A 22767-nucleotide genomic window follows, 5' to 3' on the forward strand; every position below is an offset into this window, starting at 1 on the left:
ATTGTCGAAGGAGAAAAATCATCTCGGGTATCTTCCCTGGAGGAGTCTGGGGTTGCTACCCGGGATTACAGGGCCCCAAATCACCGGAATAAACACTCAGGGACATACCTGGAGGGAGTCTCGGATGCTTCCCACAGGATGGAGCATTGTCCAAGGAGAAAAATCATCTCAGGTATCTTCCCTGGAGGAGTCTGGGGTTGCTACCCGGGATCACAGGGCGCTAAACCACCGGAATAAAGACTCAGGGACATACCTGCAAGGAGTCTCGGATGCTTCCCAGAGGATGGAGCATTGTCCAAGGAGAAAAATCATCTCGGGTATCTTCCCTGGAGGAGTCTGGGGTTGCTACCCGGGATCACAGGGCGCTAAACCAGCGGAAGAAAACACTCAGAAACAGAGCTGGGAGGAGTCTCGGGTGCATCCCGCAGGATGGACAATAGTCCAAGGAGAAAAATCAACTTGGGTATATTCCACGGAGGAGTCTGGGGTTGCTACCCGGGATGACAGGGCCCAAAAGCACCGGAATAAACACTCAGGGACATACCTGCAAGGAGTCCCGGATGCTTCCCAGAGGATGGAGCATTGTCCAAGGAGAAAAATCATCTCGGGTTATCTTCCCTGGAGGAGTCTGGGGTTGCTACCCGGGATTACAGGGACCCAAACCACAGGAAAAATGTCTGTGGGAGACTCCTGGGAGGAATCTCAGATGCATCCCAGAAGATGGAGCATTGTCCAAGGAGAAAAATCATCTCGGGTATCTTCCCTGGAGGAGTCTGGGGTTGCTACCCGGGATTACAGGGACACAAACAACAGGAAAAATGTTTGCAGGAGACGCCTGGGAGGAATCTCAGATGCGTCCCAGAAGATGGAGCATTGTCCAAGGAGAAAAATCATCTCGGGTATCTTCCCTGGAGGAGTCTGGGGTTACTACCCGGGATCACAGGGCGCTAAACCACCGGAATAAAGACTCAGGGACATACCTGCAAGGAGTCTCGTATGCTTCCCAGAGGATGGAGCATTGTCCAAGGAAAAAAATCATCTCGGATATCTTCCCTGGAGGAGTCTGGGGTTGCTACCCGGGATTACAGGGACACAAACAACAGGAAAAATGTTTGCAGGAGACGCCTGGGAGGAATCTCAGATGCGTCCCAGAAGATGGAGCATTGTCCAAGGAGAAAAATCATCTCGGGTATCTTCCCTGGAGGAGTCTGGGGTTGCTACCCGGGATCACAGGGCCCCAAAACACCGGAATAAACACTCAGGGACATACCTGGAGGGAGTCTCGGATGCTTCCCAGAGGATGGAGCATTGTCCAAGCAGAAAAATTATCTCGGGTATCTTCCCTAGAGGAGTCTGGGGTTGCTACCCGGGATCACAGGGCCCTAAAGCACTGGAGAAAACTCTGCGGGAGATGCCTGGGAGGAGTTCTGGGTAGATCCCGCAGGATGGACCACTGTCAAGAGAGAAAAATCATATTGGATGTCTTCCCTGGAGGAGTCTGTGGTTGCTACCTGGGATGACAGAACCATAAACCGCGAGAAAAAAGACTCAGGGACATAGCTGCGACAAGTCTCAGATGCATCCCAGAGTATAGAGCATTGTCCAAGGAGAAAAATCATCCCAGGTATCTTTCGTGGAGGAGTCTGGGGTTGCTACCCGGGATCACAGGGCACAAAAGCACCGGAATAAACACTCAGGGACAAAGCTGCAAGGAGTCTCGGATGCTTCCCAGAGGATGGAGCATTGTCCAAGGAGAAAAATCATCTCGGGTTATCTTCCCTGGTGGAGTCTGGGGTTGCTACCCGGGATTACAGGGACCCAAACCACAGGAAAAATGTCTGTGGGAGTCGCCTGGGAGGAATCTCAGATGCATCTCAGAAGATGGAGCATTGTCCAAGGAGAAAAATCATCTCGGGTATCTTCCCTGGAGGAGTCTGGGGTTGCTACCCGGGATTACAGGGCCCCAAATCACCGGAATAAACACTCAGGGACATACCTGCAAGCAGTCTCGGATGCTTCCCAGAGGATGGAGCATTGTCCAAGGAGAAAAATTATCTCGGGTATCTTCCCTGGAGGAGTCTGGGGTTGCTACCCGGCATCACAGGCCCCAAAACCACCGGAATAAACACTCAGGGACAAAGCTGCAAGGAGTCTCGGATGCTTCCCAGAGGATGGAGCATTGTCCAAGGAGAAAAATCATCTCAGGTATCTTCCCTGGAGGAGTCTGGGGTTGCTACCCGGGATCACAGGGCGCTAAACCACCGGAAGAAAACACTCAGAAACAGAGCTGGGAGGAGTCTCGGGTGCATCCCGCAGGATGGACAATAGTCCAAGGAGAAAAATCAACTTGGGTATCTTCCACGGAGGAGTCTGGGGTTGCTACCCGGGATGACAGGGCCCAAAAGCACCGGAATAAACACTCAGGGACATACCTGCAAGGAGTCTCGGATGCTTCCCAGAGGATGGAGCATTGTCCAAGAAGAAAAATCATCTCGGGTATCTTCCCTGGAGGAGTCTGGGGTTGCTTCCCGGGATTACAGGGACCAAAACCACAGGAAAAATGTCTGTGGGAGACGCCTGGGAGGAATCTCAGATGCATCCCAGAAGATGGAGCATTGTCCAAGGAGAAAAATCATCTCGGGTATCTTCCCTGGAGGAGTCTGGGGTTGCTACCCGGGATCACAGGGCCCCAAAACACCGGAATAAAGACTCAGGGACATACCTGCAAGGAGTCTCGGATGCTTCCCAGAGGATGGAGCATTGTCCAAGCAGAAAAATTATCTCGGGTATCTTCCCTAGAGGAGTCTGGGGTTGCTAGCCGGGATCACAGGGCCCTAAAGCACTGGAGAAAACTCTGCGGGAGATGCCTGGGAGGAGTTCTGGGTAGATCCCGCAGGATGGACCACTGTCAAGAGAGAAAAATCATCTTGGGTGTCTTCCCTGGAGGAGTCTGAGATTGCTACCTGGGATGACAGAACCATAAACCGCGAGAAAAAAGACTCAGGGACATAGCTGCGACAAGTCTCGGATGCATCCCAGAGTATAGAGCATTGTCCAAGGAGAAAAATCATCCCGGGTATCTTTCCTGGAGGAGTCTGGGGTTGCTACCCGGGATTAAAGGGACCAAAACCACAGGAAAAATGTCTGCGGGAGACACTTGGGAGGAATCTCAGATGCATCCCAGAAGATGGAGCATTGTCCAAGGAGAAAAATCATCTCGGGTATCTTCCCTGGAGGAGTCTGGGGTTGCTACCCGGGATCACAGGGCCCCAAAACACCGGAATAAACACTCAGGGACATACCTTCAATGAGTCTCGGATGCTTCCCAGAGGATGGAGCATTGTCCAAGGAGAAAAATCATCTCGGATATCTTCCCTGGAGGAGTCTGGGGTTGCTACCTGGGGTCACAGGGCGCTAAACCACCGGAAGAAAACACTCACAAACAGAGCTGGGAGGAGTCTCGGGTGCATCCCGCAGGATGGACAATAGTCCAAGGAGAAAAATCAACTTGGGTATCTTCCACGGAGGAGTCTGGGGTTGCTACCCAGGATGACAGGGCCCAAAAGCACCGGAATAAACACTCAGGGACAAAGCTGCAAGGAGTCTTGGATGCTTCCCAGAGGATGGAGCATTGTCCAAAGAGAAAAATCATCTCGGGTTATCTTCCCTGGAGGAGTCTGGGCTTGCTACCCGGGATTACAGGGACACAAACCACAGGAAAAATGTCTGTGGGAGACGCCTGGGAGGAATCTCAGATGCATGCCAGAAGATGGAGCATTGTCCAAGGAGAAAAATCATCTCGGGTATCTTCCCTGGAGGAGTCTGGGGTTGCTACCCGGGATCACAGGGCCCAAAAGCACCGGAATAAACACTCAGGGACATACCTGCAAGGAGTCTCGGATGCTTCCCAGAGGATGGAGCATTGTCCAAGAAGAAAAATCATCTCGGGTATCTTCCCTGGAGGAGTCTGGGGTTGCTTCCCGGGATTACAGGGACCAAAACCACAGGAAAAATGTCTGTGGGAGACGCCTGGGAGGAATCTCAGATGCATCCCAGAAGATGGAGCATTGTCCAAGGAGAAAAATCATCTCGGGTATCTTCCCTGGAGGAGTCTGGGGTTGCTACCCGGGATCACAGGGCCCCAAAACACCGGAATAAAGACTCAGGGACATACCTGCAAGGAGTCTCGGATGCTTCCCAGAGGATGGAGCATTGTCCAAGCAGAAAAATTATCTCGGGTATCTTCCCTAGAGGAGTCTGGGGTTGCTAGCCGGGATCACAGGGCCCTAAAGCACTGGAGAAAACTCTGAGGGAGATGCCTGGGAGGAGTTCTGGGTAGATCCCGCAGGATGGACCACTGTCAAGAGAGAAAAATCATCTTGGGTGTCTTCCCTGGAGGAGTCTGAGATTGCTACCTGGGATGACAGAACCATAAACCGCGAGAAAAAAGACTCAGGGACATAGCTGCGACAAGTCTCGGATGCATCCCAGAGTATAGAGCATTGTCCAAGGAGAAAAATCATCCCGGGTATCTTTCCTGGAGGAGTCTGGGGTTGCTACCCGGGATTACAGGGACCAAAACCACAGGAAAAATGTCAGCGGGAGACACTTGGGAGGAATTTCAGATGCATCCCAGAAGATGGAGCATTGTCCAAGGAGAAAAATCATCTCGGGTATCTTCCCTGGAGGAGTCTGGGGTTGCTACCCGGGATCACAGGGCGCTAAACCACTGGAAGAAAACACTAAGAAACAGAGCTGGGAGGAGTCTCGGGTCAATCCCGCAGGATGGACAATAGTCCAAGGAGAAAAATCAACTTGGGTATCTTCCACGGAGGAGTCTGGGGTTGCTACCCGGGATGACAGGGCCCAAAAGCACCGGAATAAACACTCAGGGACATACCTGCAAGGAGTCTCGGATGCTTCCCAGAGGATGGAGCATTGTCCAAGGAGAAAAATCATCTTGGGTATCTTCCCTGGAGGAGTCTGGGGTTGCTACCCGGGATCACAGGGCCCAAAAGCACCGGAATAAAGACTCAGGGAAATACCTGCAAGGAGTCTCGGATGCTTCCCAGAGGATGGAGCATTGTCCAAGGAGAAAAATCATCTCAGGTATCTTCCCTGGAGGAGTCTGGGGTTGCTACCCGGGATCACAGGGCGCTAAACCACCGGAAGAAAACACTCAGAAACAGAGCTGGGAGGAGTCTCGGGTGCATCCCGCAGGATGGACAATAGTCCAAGGAGAAAAATCAACTTGGGTATCTTCCACGGAGGAGTCTGGGGTTGCTACCCGGGATGACAGGGCCCAAAAGCACCGGAATAAACACTCAGGGACATACCTGCAAGGAGTCTCGGATGCTTCCCAGAGGATGGAGCATTGTCCAAGAAGAAAAATCATCTCGGGTATCTTCCCTGGAGGAGTCTGGGGTTGCTTCCCGGGATTACAGGGACCAAAACCACAGGAAAAATGTCTGTGGGAGACGCCTGGGAGGAATCTCAGATGCATCCCAGAAGATGGAGCATTGTCCAAGGAGAAAAATCATCTCGGGTATCTTCCCTGGAGGAGTCTGGGGTTGCTACCCGGGATCACAGGGCCCCAAAACACCGGAATAAAGACTCAGGGACATACCTGCAAGGAGTCTCGGATGCTTCCCAGAGGATGGAGCATTGTCCAAGCAGAAAAATTATCTCGGGTATCTTCCCTAGAGGAGTCTGGGGTTGCTAGCCGGGATCACAGGGCCCTAAAGCACTGGAGAAAACTCTGCGGGAGATGCCTGGGAGGAGTTCTGGGTAGATCCCGCAGGATGGACCACTGTCAAGAGAGAAAAATCATCTTGGGTGTCTTCCCTGGAGGAGTCTGAGATTGCTACCTGGGATGACAGAACCATAAACCGCGAGAAAAAAGACTCAGGGACATAGCTGCGACAAGTCTCGGATGCATCCCAGAGTATAGAGCATTGTCCAAGGAGAAAAATCATCCCGGGTATCTTTCCTGGAGGAGTCTGGGGTTGCTACCCGGGATTAAAGGGACCAAAACCACAGGAAAAATGTCTGCGGGAGACACTTGGGAGGAATCTCAGATGCATCCCAGAAGATGGAGCATTGTCCAAGGAGAAAAATCATCTCGGGTATCTTCCCTGGAGGAGTCTGGGGTTGCTACCCGGGATCACAGGGCCCCAAAACACCGGAATAAACACTCAGGGACATACCTGCAAGGAGTCTCGGATGCTTCCCAGAGGATGGAGCATTGTCCAAGGAGAAAAATCATCTCGGATATCTTCCCTGGAGGAGTCTGGGGTTGCTACCTGGGGTCACAGGGCGCTAAACCACCGTAAGAAAACACTCACAAACAGAGCTGGGAGGAGTCTCGGGTGCATCCCGCAGGATGGACAATAGTCCAAGGAGAAAAATCAACTTGGGTATCTTCCACGGAGGAGTCTGGGGTTGCTACCCAGGATGACAGGGCCCAAAAGCACCGGAATAAACACTCAGGGACAAAGCTGCAAGGAGTCTTGGATGCTTCCCAGAGGATGGAGCATTGTCCAAAGAGAAAAATCATCTCGGGTTATCTTCCCTGGAGGAGTCTGGGCTTGCTACCCGGGATTACAGGGACACAAACCACAGGAAAAATGTCTGTGGGAGACGCCTGGGAGGAATCTCAGATGCATGCCAGAAGATGGAGCATTGTCCAAGGAGAAAAATCATCTCGGGTATCTTCCCTGGAGGAGTCTGGGGTTGCTACCCGGGATCACAGGGCCCAAAAGCACCGGAATAAACACTCAGGGACATACCTGCAAGGAGTCTCGGATGCTTCCCAGAGGATGGAGCATTGTCCAAGAAGAAAAATCATCTCGGGTATCTTCCCTGGAGGAGTCTGGGGTTGCTTCCCGGGATTACAGGGACCAAAACCACAGGAAAAATGTCTGTGGGAGACGCCTGGGAGGAATCTCAGATGCATCCCAGAAGATGGAGCATTGTCCAAGGAGAAAAATCATCTCGGGTATCTTCCCTGGAGGAGTCTGGGGTTGCTACCCGGGATCACAGGGCCCCAAAACACCGGAATAAAGACTCAGGGACATACCTGCAAGGAGTCTCGGATGCTTCCCAGAGGATGGAGCATTGTCCAAGCAGAAAAATTATCTCGGGTATCTTCCCTAGAGGAGTCTGGGGTTGCTAGCCGGGATCACAGGGCCCTAAAGCACTGGAGAAAACTCTGCGGGAGATGCCTGGGAGGAGTTCTGGGTAGATCCCGCAGGATGGACCACTGTCAAGAGAGAAAAATCATCTTGGGTGTCTTCCCTGGAGGAGTCTGAGATTGCTACCTGGGATGACAGAACCATAAACCGCGAGAAAAAAGACTCAGGGACATAGCTGCGACAAGTCTCGGATGCATCCCAGAGTATAGAGCATTGTCCAAGGAGAAAAATCATCCCGGGTATCTTTCCTGGAGGAGTCTGGGGTTGCTACCCGGGATTACAGGGACCAAAACCACAGGAAAAATGTCAGCGGGAGACACTTGGGAGGAATTTCAGATGCATCCCAGAAGATGGAGCATTGTCCAAGGAGAAAAATCATCTCGGGTATCTTCCCTGGAGGAGTCTGGGGTTGCTACCCGGGATCACAGGGCGCTAAACCACTGGAAGAAAACACTAAGAAACAGAGCTGGGAGGAGTCTCGGGTCAATCCCGCAGGATGGACAATAGTCCAAGGAGAAAAATCAACTTGGGTATCTTCCACGGAGGAGTCTGGGGTTGCTACCCGGGATGACAGGGCCCAAAAGCACCGGAATAAACACTCAGGGACATACCTGCAAGGAGTCTCGGATGCTTCCCAGAGGATGGAGCATTGTCCAAGGAGAAAAATCATCTTGGGTATCTTCCCTGGAGGAGTCTGGGGTTGCTACCCGGGATCACAGGGCCCAAAAGCACCGGAATAAAGACTCAGGGAAATACCTGCAAGGAGTCTCGGATGCTTCCCAGAGGATGGAGCATTGTCCAAGGAGAAAAATCATCTCAGGTATCTTCCCTGGAGGAGTCTGGGGTTCCTACCCGGGATCACAGGGCGCTAAACCACCGGAAGAAAACACTCAGAAACAGAGCTGGGAGGAGTCTCGGGTGCATCCCGCAGGATGGACAATAGTCCAAGGAGAAAAATCAACTTGGGTATCTTCCCTGGAGGAGTCTGGGGTTGCTACCCGGGATTACAGGGACCCAAACCACAGGAAAAATGTCTGTGGGAGACGCCTGGGAGGAATCTCAGATGCATCCCAGAAGATGGAGCATTGTCCAAGGAGAAAAATCATCTCGGATATCTTCCCTGGAGGAGTCTGGGGTTGCTACCCGGGATCACAGGGCGCTAAACCACCGGAAGAAAACACTCAGAAACAGAGCTGGGAGGAGTCTCGGGTGCATCCCGCAGGATGGACAATAGTCCAAGGAGAAAAATCAACTTGGGTATCTTCCACGGAGGAGTCTGGGGTTGCTACCCGGGATGACAGGGCCCAAAAGCACCGGAATAAACACTCAGGGACATACCTGCAAGGAGTCTCGGATGCTTCCCAGAGGATGGAGCATTGTCCAAGAAGAAAAATCATCTCGGGTATCTTCCCTGGAGGAGTCTGGGGTTGCTTCCCGGGATTACAGGGACCAAAACCACAGGAAAAATGTCTGTGTGAGACGCCTGGGAGGAATCTCAGATGCATCCCAGAAGATGGAGCATTGTCCAAGGAGAAAAATCATCTCGGGTATCTTCCCTGGAGGAGTCTGGGGTTGCTACCCGGGATAACAGGGCCCCAAAACACCGGAATAAAGACTCAGGGACATACCTGCAAGGAGTCTCGGATGCTTCCCAGAGGATGGAGCATTGTCCAAGCAGAAAAATTATCTCGGGTATCTTCCCTAGAGGAGTCTGGGGTTGCTAGCCGGGATCACAGGGCCCTAAAGCACTGGAGAAAACTCTGCGGGAGATGCCTGGGAGGAGTTCTGGGTAGATCCCGCAGGATGGACCACTGTCAAGAGAGAAAAATCATCTTGGGTGTCTTCCCTGGAGGAGTCTGAGATTGCTACCTGGGATGACAGAACCATAAACCGCGAGAAAAAAGACTCAGGGACATAGCTGCGACAAGTCTCGGATGCATCCCAGAGTATAGAGCATTGTCCAAGGAGAAAAATCATCCCGGGTATCTTTCCTGGAGGAGTCTGGGGTTGCTACCCGGGATTAAAGGGACCAAAACCACAGGAAAAATGTCTGCGGGAGACACTTGGGAGGAATCTCAGATGCATCCCAGAAGATGGAGCATTGTCGAAGGAGAAAAATCATCTCGGGTATCTTCCCTGGAGGAGTCTGGGGTTGCTACCCGGGATCACAGGGCCCCAAAACACCGGAATAAACACTCAGGGACATACCTTCAATGAGTCTCGGATGCTTCCCAGAGGATGGAGCATTGTCCAAGGAGAAAAATCATCTCGGATATCTTCCCTGGAGGAGTCTGGGGTTGCTACCTGGGGTCACAGGGCGCTAAACAACCGGAAGAAAACACTCACAAACAGAGCTGGGAGGAGTCTCGGGTGCATCCCGCAGGATGGACAATAGTCCAAGGAGAAAAATCAACTTGGGTATCTTCCACGGAGGAGTCTGGGGTTGCTACCCAGGATGACAGGGCCCAAAAGCACCGGAATAAACACTCAGGGACAAAGCTGCAAGGAGTCTTGGATGCTTCCCAGAGGATGGAGCATTGTCCAAAGAGAAAAATCATCTCGGGTTATCTTCCCTGGAGGAGTCTGGGCTTGCTACCCGGGATTACAGGGACACAAACCACAGGAAAAATGTCTGTGGGAGACGCCTGGGAGGAATCTCAGATGCATCCCAGAAGATGGAGCATTGTCCAAGGAGAAAAATCATCTCGGGTATCTTCCCTGGAGGAGTCTGGGGTTGCTACCCGGGATCACAGGGCCCAAAAGCACCGGAATAAACACTCAGGGACATACCTGCAAGGACTCTCGGATGCTTCCCAGAAGATGGAGCATTGTCCAAGGAGAAAAATCATCTCGGGTATCTTCCCTAGAGGAGTCTGGGGTTGCTAGCCGGGATCACAGGGCCCTAAAGCACTGGAGAAAACGCTGCGGGAGATGCCTGGGAGGAGTTCTGGGTAGATCCCGCAGGATGGACCACTGTCAAGGGAGAAAAATCATATTGGATGTCTTCCCTGGAGGAGTCTGTGGTTGCTACCTGGGATGACAGAACCATAAACCGCGAGAAAAAAGACTCAGGGACATAGCTGGGACAAGTCTCGGATGCATCCCAGAGTATAGAGCATTGTCCAAGGAGAAAAATCATCCCGGGTATCTTTCCTGGTGGAGTCTGGGGTTGCTACCCGGGATTACAGGGACCCAAACCACAGGAAAAATGTCAGCGGGAGACACTTGGGAGGAATCTCAGATGCATCCCAGAAGATGGAGCATTGTCCAAGGAGAAAAATCATCTCGGGTATCTTCCCTGGAGGAGTCTGGGGTTGCTACCCTGGATCACAGGGCCCCAAAACACCGGAATAAAGACTCAGGGACATACCTGCAAGGAGTCTCGGATGCTTCCCAGAGGAAGGAGCATTGTCCAAGGAGAAAAATTATCTCGGGTATCTTCCCTAGAGGAGTCTGGGGTTGCTACCCGGGATTACAGGGCCCCAAATCACCGGAATAAACACTCAGGGACATACCTGCAAGGAGTCTCGGATGCTTCCCAGAGGATGGAGCATTGTCCAAGCAGAAAAATTATCTCGGGTATCTTCCCTAGAGGAGTCTGGGGTTGCTAGCCGGGATCACAGGGCCCTAAAGCACTGGAGAAAACGCTGCGGGAGACGCCTGGGAGGAGTTCTGGGTAGATCCCGCAGGATGGACCACTGTCAAGAGAGAAAAATCATCTTGGGTGTCTTCCCTGGAGGAGTCTGGGGTTGCTACCTGGGATGACAGAACCATAAACCACGAGAAAAAAGACTCAGGGACATAGCTGCGACAAGTTTCGGATGCATCCCAGAGTATAGAGCATTGTCCAAGGAGAAAAATCATCCCGGGTATCTTCCCTGGAGGAGTCTGGGGTTGCTACCCGGGATCACAGGGCCCCAAAACACCGGAATAAACACTCAGGGACATACCTGCAAGCAGTCTCGGATGCTTCCCAGAGGATGGAGCATTGTCCAAGGAGAAAAATCATCTCGGATATCTTCCCTGGAGGAGTCTGGGGTTGCTACCCGGGATCACAGGGCGCTAAACCAGCGGAAGAAAACACTCAGAAACAGAGCTGGGAGGAGTCTCGGGTGCATCCCGCAGGATGGACAATAGTCCAAGGAGAAAAATCAACTTGGGTATCTTCCACGGAGGAGTCTGGGGTTGCTACCCGGAATGACAGGGCCCAAAAGCACCGGAATAAACACTCAGGGACATACCTGCAAGGAGTCTCGGATGCTTCCCAGAGGATGGAGCATTGTCCAAGGAGAAAAATCATCTCGGGTTATCTTCCCTGTAGGAGTCTGGGGTTGCTACCCGGGATTACAGGGACCCAAACCACAGGAAAAATGTCTGTGGCAGACTCCTGGGAGGAATCTCAGATGCATCCCAGAAGATGGAGCATTGTCCAAGGAGAAAAATCATCTCGGGTATCTTCCCTGGAGGAGTCTGGGGTTGCTACCCGGGATTACAAGAACAAAAACCACAGGAAAAATGTCTGCGGGAGACACTTGGGAGGAATCTCAGATGCATCCCAGAAGATGGAGCATTGTCCAAGGAGAAAAATCATCTCGGGTATCTTCCCTGGAGGAGTCTGGGGTTGCTACCCGGGATCACAGGGCCCCAAAACACCGGAATAAACACTCAGGGACATACCTGCAAGCAGTCTCGGATGCTTCCCAGAGGAAGGAGCATTGTCCAAGGAGAAAAATTATCTCGGGTATCTTCCCTAGAGGAGTCTGGGGTTGCTACCCGGGATCACAGGGCGCTAAACCACTGGAAGAAAACACTCAGAAACAGAGCTGGGAGGAGTCTCGGGTGCATCCCGCAGGATGGACAATAGTCCAAGGAGAAAAATCAACTTGGGTATCTTCCACGGAGGAGTCTGGGGTTGCTACCCGGGATGACAGGGCCCAAAAGCACCGGAATAAACACTCAGGGACAAAGCTGCAAGGAGTCTCGGATGCTTCCCAGAGGATGGAGCATTGTCCAAGGAGAAAAATCATCTCGGGTTATCTTCCCTGGTGGAGTCTGGGGTTGCTACCCGGGATTACAGGGACCCAAACCACAGGAAAAATGTCTGTGGGAGTCGCCTCGGAGGAATCTCAGATGCATCCCAGAAGATGGAGCATTGTCCAAGGAGAAAAATCATCTCGGGTATCTTCCCTGGAGGAGTCTGGGGTTGCTACCCGGGATTACAGGGACACAAACAACAGGAAAAATGTTTGCAGGAGATGCCTGGGAGGAATCTCAGATGCGTCCCAGAAGATGGAGCATTGTCGAAGGAGAAAAATCATCTCGGGTATCTTCCCTGGAGGAGTCTAGGGTTGCTACCCGGGATTACAGGGCCCCAAATCACCGGAATAAACACTCAGGGACATACCTGCAAGGAGTCTCGGATGCTTCCCAGAGGATGGAGCATTGTCCAAGGAGAAAAATCATCTCAGGTATCTTCCCTGGAGGAGTCTGGGGTTGCTACCCGGGATCACAGGGCGCTAAACCACCGGAATAAAGACTCAGGGACATACCTGCAAGGAGTCTCGGATGCTTCCCAGAGGATGGAGCATTGTCCAAGGAAAAAAATCATCTCGGATATCTTCCCTGGAGGAGTCTGGGGTTGCTACCCGGGATTACAGGGACACAAACCACAGGAAAAAAGTCTGTGGGAGACGCCTGGGAGGAATCTCAGATGCATCCCAGAAGATGGAGCATTGTCCAAGGAGAAAAATCATCTCGGGTATCTTCCCTGGAGGAGTCTGGGGTTGCTACCCAGGATCACAGGGCCCCAAAACACCGGAATAAACACTCAGGGACATACCTGGAGGGAGTCTCGGATGCTTCCCAGAGGATGGAGCATTGTCCAAGCAGAAAAATTATCTCGGGTATCTTCCCTAGAGGAGTCTGGGGTTGCTACCCGGGATCACAGGGCCCTAAAGCACTGGAGAAAACTCTGCGGGAGATGCCTGGGAGGAGTTCTGGGTAGATCCCGCAGGATGGACCACTGTCAAGAGAGAAAAATCATATTGGATGTCTTCCCTGGAGGAGTCTGTGGTTGCTACCTGGGATGACAGAACCATAAACCGCGAGAAAAAAGACTCAGGGACATAGCTGGGACAAGTCTCGGATGCATCCCAGAGTATAGAGCATTGTCCAAGGAGAAAAATCATCCCAGGTATCTTTCGTGGAGGAGTCTGGGGTTGCTACCCGGGATCACAGGGCACAAAAGCACCGGAATAAACACTCAGGGACAAAGCTGCAAGGAGTCTCGGATGCTTCCCAGAGGATGGAGCATTGTCCAAGGAGAAAAATCATCTCGGGTTATCTTCCCTGGTGGAGTCTGGGGTTGCTACCCGGGATTACAGGGACCCAAACCACAGGAAAAATGTCTGTGGGAGTCGCCTGGGAGGAATCTCAGATGCATCTCAGAAGATGGAGCATTGTCCAAGGAGAAAAATCATCTCGGGTATCTTCCCTGGAGGAGTCTGGGGTTGCTACCCGGGATTACAGGGCCCCAAATCACCGGAATAAACACTCAGGGACATACCTGCAAGCAGTCTCGGATGCTTCCCAGAGGATGGAGCATTGTCCAAGGAGAAAAATTATCTCGGGTATCTTCCCTGGAGGAGTCTGGGGTTGCTACCCGGCATCACAGGCCCCAAAACCACCGGAATAAACACTCAGGGACAAAGCTGCAAGGAGTCTCGGATGCTTCCCAGAGGATGGAGCATTGTCCAAGGAGAAAAATCATCTCAGGTATCTTCCCTGGAGGAGTCTGGGGTTGCTACCCGGGATCACAGGGCCCCAAAACACCGGAATAAACACTCAGGGACATACCTGCAAGGAGTCTCGGATGCTTCCCAGAGGATGGAGCATTGTCCAAGGAGAAAAATTATCTCGGGTATCTTCCCTAGAGGAGTCTGGGGTTGCTACCCGGGATCACAGGGCCCGAAAGCACTGGAGAAAACACTCAGAAACAGAGCTGGGAGGAGTCTCGGGTGCATCCCGCAGGATGGACAATAGTCCAAGGAGAAAAATCAACTTGGGTATCTTCCACGGAGGAGTCTGGGGTTGCTACCCGGGATGACAGGGCCCAAAAGCACCGGAATAAACACTCAGGGACAAAGCTGCAAGGAGTCTCGGATGCTTCCCAGAGGATGGAGCATTGTCCAAGGAGAAAAATCATCTCGGGTTATCTTCCCTGGTGGAGTCTGGGGTTGCTACCCGGGATTACAGGGACCCAAACCACAGGAAAAATGTCTGTGGGAGTCGCCTGGGAGGAATCTCATATGCATCCCAGAAGATGGAGCATTGTCCAAGGAGAAAAATCATCTCGGGTATCTTCCCTGGAGGAGTCTGGGGTTGCTACCCGGGATTACAGGGACACAAACAACAGGAAAAATGTTTGCAGGAGACGCCTGGGAGGAATCTCAGATGCGTCCCAGAAGATGGAGCATTGTCCAAGGAGAAAAATCATCTCGGGTATCTTCCCTGGAGGAGTCTGGGGTTGCTACCCGGGATTACAGGGCCCCAAATCACCAGAATAAACACTCAGGGACATACCTGCAAGGAGTCTCGGATGCTTCCCAGAGGATGGAGCATTGTCCAAGGAGAAAAATCATCTCGGGTATCTTCCCTGGAGGAGTCTGGGGTTGCTACCCGGGATCACAGGGCGCTAAACCACCGGAATAAAGACTCAGGGACATACCTGCAAGGAGTCTCGGATGCTTCCCAGAGGATGGAGCATTGTCCAAGGAGAAAAATCATCTCGGGTATCTTCCCTGGAGGAGTCTGGGGTTGCTACCCGGGATCACAGGGCGCTAAACCAGCGGAAGAAAACACTCAGAAACAGAGCTGGGAGGAGTCTCGGGTGCATCCCGCAGGATGGACAATAGTCCAAGGAGAAAAATCAACTTGGGTATATTCCACGGAGGAGTCTGGGGTTGCTACCCGGGATGACAGGGCCCAAAAGCACCGGAATAAACACTCAGGGACATACCTGCAAGGAGTCCCGGATGCTTCCCAGAGGATGGAGCATTGTCCAAGGAGAAAAATCATCTCGGGTTATCTTCCCTGGAGGAGTCTGGGGTTGCTACCCGGGATTACAGGGAACCAAACCACAGGAAAAATTTCTGTGGGAGACTCCTGGGAGGAATCTCAGATGCATCCCAGAAGATGGAGCATTGTCCAAGGAGAAAAATCATCTAGGGTATCTTCCCTGGAGGAGTCTGGGGTTGCTACCCGGGATTACAGGGACACAAACAACAGGAAAAATGTTTGCAGGAGACGCCTGGGAGGAATCTCAGATGCGTCCCAGAAGATGGAGCATTGTCCAAGGAGAAAAATCATCTCGGGTATCTTCCCTGGAGGAGTCTGGGGTTGCTACCCGGGATTACAGGGCCCCAAATCACCAGAATAAACACTCAGGGACATACCTGCAAGGAGTCTCGGATGCTTCCCAGAGGATGGAGCATTGTCCAAGGAGAAAAATCATCTCAGGTATCTTCCCTGGAGGAGTCTGGGGTTGCTACCTGGGATCACAGCGCGCTAAACCACCGGAATAAACACTCAGGGACATACCTGCAAGGAGTCTCGGATGCTTCCCAGAGGATGGAGCATTGTCCAAGGAGAAAAATCATCTCGGGTATCTTCCCTGGAGGAGTCTGGGGTTGCTACCCGGGATCACAGGGCCCCAAAACACCGGAATAAACACTCAGGGACATACCTGCAAGCAGTCTCGGATGCTTCCCAGAGGATGGAGCATTGTCCAAGGAGAAAAATTATCTCGGGTATCTTCCCTAGAGGAGTCTGGGGTTGCTACCCGGGATCACAGGGCCCAAAACCACCGGAATAAACACTCAGGGACAAAGCTGCAAGGAGTCTCGGATGCTTCCCAGAGGATGGAGCATTGTCCAAGGAGAAAAATCATCTCGGGTATCTTCCCTGGAGGAGTCTGGGGTTGCTACCCGGGATCACAGGGCCCCAAAACACCGGAATAAACACTCAGGGACATACCTGCAAGCAGTCTCGGATGCTTCCCAGAGGATGGAGCATTCTCCAAGCAGAAAAATTATCTCGGGTATCTTCCCTAGAGGAGTCTGGGTTTGCTACCCGGGATCACAGGGCGCTAAACCACCGGAAGAAAACACTCAGAAACAGAGCTGGGAGGAGTCTCGGGTGCATCCCGCAGGATGGACAATAGTCCAAGGAGAAAAATCAACTTGGGTATCTTCCACGGAGGAGTCTGGGGTTGCTACCCGGGATGACAGGGCCCAAAAGCACCGGAATAAACACTCAGGGACAAAGCTGCAAGGAGTCTCGGATGCTTCCCAGAGGATGGAGCATTGTCCAAGGAGAAAAATCATCTCGGGTTATCTTCCCTGGAGGAGTCTGGGGTTGCTACCTGGGATCACAGGGCCCTAAACCACCAGAAAAAACACTCAGACATATAATTGCGAGGAGTCTTGGATGCATCCCAGAGAATGGAGCATTTTCCAAGGAGAAAAATCATCTTGGGTATCTTCCCTGGAGGATTCTGGGTTTGCTACCCGGGATCACTGGTCACTTAAACACTGGAAAAAAAAGACTCACAGCCATACCTGGGTGGAGTCTTGGATGCATCCCAGAGGATGGAGCATTGTCCAAGGAGAAAAATCATCTCGGGTATCTTCCCTGGACGAGTCTGGGGTTGCTTCCTGGGAGCTCAGGTCCCTAAAGCAGTGATCAAAAGCCTGGAGGAGTTGCCTGGGAGGAGTCTTGTGTGGACCCTGGAGGATACATTTTCATAGAAAAAGAGTGTTTTGGTAGAGAATACCATGTCAGGTTTCCATGCTGGGATGGCCCTGAGGTGCCCCCAGTGGAAGCAGAGGAGGGGTTGGGCAGTGCACGTGTCCCCTGGAGCCACCGCTGCCCTGGAGGCCACGCAAAATGTCTTGCTCGAGTGCTCAGGGAACAGCCGATCGCCACTTTTGGGGTCAGGAAGTAATTTTTCCCCCGGGGCACACTGGCACGGGCCCCCGGGGGTCTTTCGCCTTCCTCTTCAGCCCCGAGCACGGCCCCTTGCCAGGGCTCCTCGGGGCCAGCTGTGGCCAGCGGTTCCCTGTCCTGGCAGGAGCGGGAGTCCAGCGGTGCCCTCCATCCCTCCGCCTGTCCTCCCTGTGCCAGCTTGGCAGGGGCACCTCCGGGACCTCCCTGCACGAGCCCCCCGGGGGTCTTCTGCCCTGGGCCGGGCACGGCCTGCTTGCACAGGCTGCAGGCGCCATGCTGCCTCAGGACGGAGCGGGCAATCGAAGCGGAGCCTCCGTCTCCTCTGCCAGAGCCGCCGGCTGTGCCTCGTCTGTCCCGGCCGCAGCCCGAGAGCGTCTCCACCGGCCCGGGCCCGACCCTGTGCCCCGGGGGAGCCCCGCAGCCTCTGCCCCGCCGCCAGCCCGCCTCTCCCCGGGCCCGTCCCCGTCCCCGTCCCCGTCCCCGTCCCCGCCGGCACCGGGGGCAGCGCAGCCAGCGGCCGCAGCCCGGCCCCTCTCCGCACCCCCGCTGCCCGCCGACGGCCGCCCCGCCAGACCCCCGGCAGCAGCGGGCAGCGGCGGGGCCGCGCCCGGGGGACGCCCGACGGCTGCGCCGCTGCCCGCTCCCGCGGGGACCCGCTCACGGGCCCGCCGGCCCCGCGCTTCTGCCCTCGGGCCCCGCCGCGGCCTCCGCAGCCTCCGCGGAGCGAGGCCCACACGCCCCCTGCCCGCAGCCCCCGCACGCACCCACCGGGACCCCCGGCCCCCTCCGCGCCCACACCTGCCCCGCCGCTCCGCCGGGGCTCCCGCCGCACGGCCCAGCCCGGGCCCGCAGGGCCGCAGCCCACTCGAGCCGAGCCGAGCCCAGCCGAGCCCAGCCCGGCCCGGCCCAGACGAGCCGAGCCCAGCCCAGCCGATCCAGCCAGCCGTGCGGGCAGAGCCGGGCCGAGCCGGGCGGGGGGAGCAGGCGGCAGGCGCGGCCGGAGCGAGGCAGTGCCGCCTCCCCGGGACTCCCTCCCGCCTCTGCCGGGGATGGGGGGCGGGTGGCCGAGCAGCGCAGCGTCCCCGCAGGGCCCTCCCTGCCCTCTGCACCTGCGGGAGCAGACAAGTCCCCCCCAGGAGAGGCACTCCACGCTGTTCCATCCTTCCCCCGCTCTCTGCCCCCCTGCCCGTCCCCAGCGTCTTCCCGTCCTTTGGGACCTGCTCCTTGCTGCCCGGCCAGCTCCTCTGGGAAGCCCCTTCCCGGCCACTCTTGGGCCAGCAGGCAGTGCCAACGGCGTCCCTGGCAAGGGCCTGTGGCCCAACGCCTGTGGCAACCCAGCCCCGTCCTGCTGGGGAGGGCGAGGATGGGGCTGTGCTCGTGGCCGGGCGGGAGCAGTGTGGGTTGGGGGGATGCTGCATGCCCCCAGGGATGCCATACCCGTGGACATGCTGTGCCCGCAGGGATGCCATGCCCGTGGGGGTTGCCATGGCCATTGGGGTGCTGTGCCTGGGGGATCGCCATGTCTGTGGAGATTCTACGCCCACAAGGACGTAGGTGCTGTACCCATGGGGATGCCGTGCCCCTGGAGATGCTGTGACCTTGGTAGTGCCGTTCCCGTTGGGATGCTGTGCCCGCAGTGTGCTGGCACTGTGCGAGGTCTGCTGGTCCCTGCTGCAGGACTGGGTGATCAGTGTGACCATCAGCTGGAACTGCAACCTGGACCTGCCCGACAGCAAGTGCCGCACTTGCTACTCCTTCCACCACCTCCACCCCAAAAGGACTTCGGCTTCCCCTTGGCTACAGCTACAGGTGATAGCCCTGGCCCTGCCCTGGCCCCGCTGCCCCGCATCCTTTATCCAGCCCTGCCCCACCATCCCCACAGTGCCCATTGGTCTGAGGATGCTCTGTGGTGGGGGGGCATCACCCTGGGGTGCTCCAGCCTCAGGCCAGCCCATCCTGTCCCTGCCCGGGTACCGCCGGAGCTGCAAAGGGCCATGGTGGCAGGCTGGGGTAACACTCGCTCTGCCCGAGACCATCTAAGTCCCCCCCAGCTCTGAGTGACATGCTGCCCCCAGAAGGAGTTGCACCCCTGCTTGGGTGGGACATGTCCTACAGCCACGTGTCACCGCTGCCAGCCCCAGGCCTGTCAAGAAACCCCCGTGCTCAGCATCCCTGCCTGGGGCTGCTCCCTGCGGGCAGAATGGAGGGGACGGGGACGGGGGGATGGGGGGATGGGGGCGTCCCCATCCTTGAGCCCTGCAGTGCTGACATGTGGAAACAAACTCCACAACTCACGCCGAGTTATAAAGCAGCTATGTCTATTGCAGCGCTGGGTGCAAGGGGGATCGCTCCTCCAAACTTGCACACCGTAAAGGGTTAGTTATACACCTTATAGACATGCCATATATACACATTCACAAGGGTTTCGGAGAAGTGATTAACATGCTCATGACTTTTCCGGGAACTCATTACCATAGGCTACTACCCACCCCGGTATGCGCATTATAGTCTCCCGGTGGTCCTTCAGAATCCTCTGGGAGTCGTTGACTCCTTTTCAATCACTGTATTGTTTTGGTCAACTGTCCTTATCTGGTTGCCAAAGCCGCTGCTCTATGGCTCCAGATGGCTCTGCTCTCTGCCACTTCCAAGGTAGAGCTGCCCCAGGGTCACCATTCAGGAGCCTCTCAGCTACGACTCTCGCTATGCATTTTGCTATGTTGCAATGTCTCACTGGATGTTGTTTCCCCGTAGCGGGGCCATGGTGGGGACAGGCACATCCCCCAGCGCTCGTGGGGAGCTGGAGGGTCCTGGGGCTGCTTGCCCTGCTGCGGGCATGTGGGAAGAGCGCGGGGTCCCCCCAGCCCCCTCCGGGCACCGTCCCTGCCCACAGGCTGCCTGCAGAACCTGACACAGGCAGGCACCTTGGTTCGGGCGGCATTGCCCCCCCCGCTGCTACTGCAAGAGGAGGTCGCCCCTGACGGCACCTTGGCGTTGTCCCGAGAGCCCCCGGGGAGCACAGGAGGGGCTCTGCCCGCAGCCCCGGGGACCCTTTTCCCCCGGAGGGGGGCAGGAGCAGGAGCCGCCTGTCCGACGCTGGCAGCCCCTTCCCCTAGAGCTGCAGGGGGACAGCCGAGGGGCTGCAGGGATCAGACACGGACGGGTCCGTGGTCCTTCCTGCCCAGCAAGGACACAGCTCCACCCCCTCAGCTGCATGCACCCCCCCACGGCCACAGCTCCTGCTTCCCCCCTCCCCAAATCTACACCTGCCTTCTACAAGCCAGTCATTTACAGAAATTCCACATTAAAACCTCACCTGGGGGCCAGCACAGCCCTGCGGAGCACAGCTCCAGCCCTCGGTGCCCCCAGACCCCCGTGCCCGGCAGCGTGGGGCAGGACAGCCCCATGGTCCAGCTCTTCTCCCGCAGCTCCTCCGCGTTCGGCTCCCCTTCCCCCTCCTCTTCTGCCCCCGCCACCTCCTCCTCCCACACTCCTCTCTTGCCGCTGTCCTTCTGGAGGGAGACAGGGACAGCGCAGCAGTTCCTCCTGCCCGGCCAACACCTCCCTGCTCAGCTCAACCCCCCCCGCTGCTGCCGGGGTACGGAGCGCCTCCCAGCTCTGACCTCCCCGTAGCGGACGCGAGAGTCCAACTTCCCTCGATACCTCCATAACCGGCTGGATCCATCCAGAGCAGGAACTCCCCGCAGCGGGAGCAGGAGATGGTCCGAGAGCGGAAGATCCCCTCGGAGTGGGTGCGGGAGGGCAGAGACTGCAGTCCCCCCCCGCGTTGGCATCGTCCCGAGTTCAGAGCCTTCTCTGGGGGACACTGTGGGGAGGAGGCGGTGCTGGCAAAGGGGGGGGGGGGGTCCCTTCTCCCCTCCCACCACTGGGGCAGTGATGGGCCGACCCCATCCGACCCCATCCGAGCGGAGCCGACCCCATCCGAGCGGAGCCGAGCCCCGCCGGTGCCCGCGGGCGCGGTGCGGCTCCTCCCGCCGCGGGTGACGGCGCGCAGGAACCGGCCCCGCGGCACCGGGCGCTGCAGCTGCTCGTCCCGCTGCGCTCCGGCGGGGCGGCGCGGGCTCGGGGAGCTCCTGCCCAGGGCGGGGGCGGGCGGGCGGAGCGGGGCGCTGCCGGGGCCGGGGGGCGGCCCGCGGGGGAGGGGGCGTGTTGCGGTGGGAACGCGCGGACTGCGATATGCAGGATCGAAACCGGAATCCGCTGTATTAAGCAAGCGTGCTCTTTACATACCTTTCTACCAAGGCAGTAATTTCCTACTGTACTTGTTTACACCATCGCGTACTCCAAAAGATCACGTTCCCACCGAAAAGGGAATCTCTCTTCCCTGTGAGCAGCACCTCCTTATCTCGGGAGGAGCTTCACACAGCTTCATCGTCTGCCGGAACAGTGCTGCAGCTGCTTATTCCTCCCGATTAGTTCTACCCCACTTAACCCTTCTTTTGCCTCAGTCCCCACATCTCGTGATCATGTGTTGCCATCTCATGTTGAGCTTCTCATCAATCAGCACCCCCAGGTCCTTCTCCCCAGGGCTGCTCTCCATCCATTCTCCGCCCAGCCTGGATTTGGGCTGGGGATTGCCCCGACCCAGGAGCAGGACATTGCACTTGTCCTGGTTGAACTTGATGAGGTTGGCATGGGCCCACCTCTCCGGCCTGTCATTAGTAGAAGGCCAGGCCTGCAGCACCCCGGTTATCAGCCCGGCTCAGGTGGGAGGGGATGCTCCTGCATGGGGGGGTTGCCCTGCACTGGGGGGGGAAATGCCACTGAGGGAAGGTCTCGCCAAAGTGGGGGCCGCGCTCATGCTCCCTCTCCCCCATCCCTCCCCAGATCGCCCCGGCAGAAGGTCCCGAGGGCAGCGAGCGGATGGTCATCATCACAGGGCCGCCCGAGGCTCAGTTCAGGGTGCTCTGGGTGGGGGCTGTGGGTGGGGGGGACAGTAAGGGACAAGTCGAGGGCGTCCCTGTGGTCACCACTGTGCTGCCAGCCTGGCTTGGCCTCCCTCAGCGCCAGGGGATGCTCTTTGCTGGGTACAGTGGTTTTGATGCTGCTGGACGTGGGGACATTATCAGCTTTGGGGATGGAGAGGCACAGCGGGCGTTGCCTGATGGTTTTCCTTCCCATCCGTCTGCTCCCCAGGCCCAGGGGTGAATATTTGGGAAGCTGAAAGAGACAAACTTCTTTAACGCGAAAGAAGTGAAGCTTGAAGCCCACATCAAGGTGCCTTCCTTCACTGTTGGCCGTGTGATAGGCAAAGGTGGCAAAACGGTAGGTGGTGGTGCCCCGGGGACGCAGAGTTGGGCATCACCCATCACCCCTGCCCACCCCAGGGGGACAAATCCCGGGTGCACAGTGGTTTCAGCGACGTCTTGACCCTCAGCCCCCATGTCCTGGTGGTGGTTCTCGTTGGTCCCAAGGAAGGGGGAGACACACAGGGTGCCTGGTGCCGTCGTGACACCGGTAGTGGAGGTTTTTGGCTCTTCCACAACAGAAGCCTCTTGTGGTTCCTCCAGGTGAACGAACTGCAAAACTTAACCAGTGCGGAAGTCATTGT

The sequence above is a fragment of the Vanellus vanellus genome (assembly GCF_965231255.1).
Source record: "Vanellus vanellus genome assembly, contig: HAP1_SCAFFOLD_90, whole genome shotgun sequence".
NCBI classification, from domain to species: Eukaryota; Metazoa; Chordata; class Aves; order Charadriiformes; family Charadriidae; genus Vanellus; species Vanellus vanellus.